Below are 3,035 nucleotides of genomic sequence, written 5' to 3'. Positions count from 1 at the left end.
CAGCTCCTTTGCTGCCAGGGTGAAGCCCAGCTAACCAGGTGGGCTCTGGGCAGGAGAAAAGCTTGCGGCTCCTGCTGGCCAGCTTCGCTTTGAGGGTCCTGCTACCTGTTCATCCACATGCCCCTCCCGCTGCGAGCATCATGCTGTGAGCACCAGTGGCCTGGAGCCGCCTGGCTCCCTGAGGAGAAGAGGGGGCCCAGCTCGAGGCGGGGGGCCATCCTGAGCCAACCTCTGCCCTGCCTCCGCACCCCCAGGGCCTGCTTGCAAACAGCAGACGGAGCTGAATCCCCAGGGGCCAAGCTGGCATTTTCATGCTTTCTGTCTGTGCAGCCCTGAAGCCTGTGACAGTCACCACCCTCCCCCCTACCCGTTCCTCAGCACCCCATCTCGGTGTTTGCGTGCTGGAGAGAAATCCGCAGTCTCCTGAATCTACGCAAACATTATGGAGACTGGACAGAGGCCCCAGGTGGGCAGGAGCATCCCCCAGACCATGTGGAGGAAGAGCAGAAGGCGCCGGCCGGCCTCGTCCACTGTGGTTTTCCACTTGATAAACCAAGTTTCCTTTGGGGGCAGGTGTAGCATCTCTGTTGATGGACAGGGAGCCGGGGTGCAGAGAGGGCAGTGAATAACCCTCCGCAGGCAGGGGATGGAGGTGGGGTGGGAGAGCCGCTGCCCAGCACCACGAGGGTGCCCTTTCAGCTTAAGCCTGTGACATTTGGAAACTGGCTCCCTTGGGTGAGAATGACCCCGCTCCCTTTCCAAAACTGCAGAGGGCAGTGGGTGGGGACAGGAGGGGTCTAGGTGGGGTGCCTCTGACAGCGATTGCCCCCCCTTTATGCACATGCTGTCCACAGCCTGTCCTTAAGATGTTGGCAGGAGCTGGGGAAACCTCCCCCCTCCCCCCAGGCAGCCCAGCCCCGAGATCCTCCCCCTCTAAGGCTTCTGGCTGACGGCCCAGCCCTTCCTGAGCTGCCCGCTGCTGCACGGGGTAATTCGGACACTGAGGGCACTGATATGGGAGGGAAAAGAAGAAGCTGACCAGCGAGGCCTGGGCAGTCACCACACAGTGGCCGGCCCGAACTCTCCTTCTTGTTGGGGCCCTGGACAAAGGACTGTCCACCTCTGGACTCAGTTTCTGCACTCGAAAGAGCCCATGGGCATGAAAGGGGAGACAGAAATGCAGGGCCACGCGGTGGGTGTGGGGTGGGTGTGGGGTGGGTGCCCTACCCACCTGAGTCTCCTGCAGAGAACACAGAGGGACAGGACCTCCCAGATGGGTGGTGGGAGGTGGTGGGGAGTCCCCTCCAGCCTCCTCCAGACAGCCACAGGCGCAGCCCCGGCGCCCTTCCTGAGGGCCTCTGACTCGGGCCAGCGCAACTGGCCTCCCCGCTGGCCCCTCCCACGCCCTCCTCCAAGACCGAAGGTGTGTCCTCAGCCTGCCAGGCTCAGGTTAGATGGCCGGAAGGAGAGGGTACTCTCCCCACTCCACTTCCACTCCCAGAAACAGTTACAAAGGGGCAGGGGGTCCCCCAACCAGCTCCACGGGGGAGAGGGGCCCACGAACTAGCTGAGATCTACATGCAAATTAGCTATGCAAATTATGCATACAAATAACCCATCCGAAGGTATCACCTCCTGGTATGCCTCCCAGGGGGTTAGACATGTTTAACCCCCTTCCACCGCCCTGCCCACTCCCCTCCATCTTCCCAATTCTCCCTGATCCGGAGGGGGTGGGGGGAGGCTGCCCAGCTGCTGGGCTGCGGCTCCGCTCCAGTGCGCTGCTTGTCTCTAGCAGGGCTCCAAGCTGAGGCTGGGGGCTGCGGGGGAGGGGGGCCTGAGGAGCCCGGGGCGGGGAGGCAAGGCCAGCATCCCCCACCCCCACATCCCTTCCACCTCTGGCTGGAGGTCCCAGTGGGTCTGGAACACGTGCTGAGTGCTGGTATGCAACTGTGCACGTGAGCACCCGGGAGGGTGTGAGCTCGTGTGAGCTCGCCCACGGTGCCACCGTAGGCAAAGGTGGAAACAATCGGCTGGGTGTGTGTGCGCGTGTGTACGTGTGCGGCGGGAGCTTGCTTGTTGGGTGACTGTATATGCATGTTTTTGTGAGTGTGTGACCAAGAGTTCATGAACTGTGACTGGGCATGTGTGCTTGTGAGTATCAGGTGTGTGGCCGTGCATGGGAGCACGAGGGCCTCTGTGTTCTGTGAGCGTGTTTGCGTCTGCCCATGACAAAGGCCCTGGTTGTGTATGCCACGGCGTGTGTGTGGGTGTGTGACTAAATATGCGCATGGGAATCTGCATGCACACAAGTGTGTTTGTATGTTTCCATGTGCACGTGGCTCAGAGTGTGCTTCTATGTGTGCCCGTGTGGGGGCCGGGTCCAGGCTGGAGGATGCCTGGGTTTCCCGAGTGCGTGTCCCCCGGCCCCATGTGGCTGTGATGAAGCATGTGGCCTCCTGGCTGTTTCTATAACACGCACTGTGCTGCAGTCTGGGTACGTTGAAGTGTGTGTGTGTTGCAGTGTGTGTGTGAGTGTGTATGTTGCAGTGTGTGTGCTGCAGTGTGTTTGTTTCTACAAGTGTGTGCGTGTTTCCCTGAATCTTTATGGCCAGGAGGCCGTGTGCACCAGGCGTTTCAGAAGTGTTTTTCTGACTGCGTGTGAATTTGTGTGCGTGTTCCACGTCTTCATGGTGTGTGCGTACGTGTTTTTCAGGGTCTGTGACTGCTGACATGTGTGCTGGGACCTTTGTAGTAAGTGTCGGGGTGTCTGTTTCTGTCTTTTAAGCGCGGACTGCGTCTTTCTGGGGTCCTAGAGGCCGGGCCGTGGTCGCTTCCTGCGCCCTGTCGTGCGTGTGTGCGCCATGTGCTGTCCTGTGTGCGGAGTGTGGGTAACTGTGCGCAGGGTACCTGTGCCCGTGTGCCAAGTGGACACTGCATGTGCGAGCGGCTTCCGGACCCCGCAGCGGTGGGGGGGCCCGCGAGCGGAGGGGGTCGCCGGGACTGGCCGGCACCGCCCCGTGCGCGGGGGCGGGGGC

The sequence above is a fragment of the Trichechus manatus genome, unplaced genomic scaffold (assembly GCF_000243295.1).
Source record: "Trichechus manatus latirostris isolate Lorelei unplaced genomic scaffold, TriManLat1.0 scaffold00045, whole genome shotgun sequence".
NCBI classification, from domain to species: Eukaryota; Metazoa; Chordata; class Mammalia; order Sirenia; family Trichechidae; genus Trichechus; species Trichechus manatus.
Note: the sequence above shows the minus strand (reverse complement) of the source record.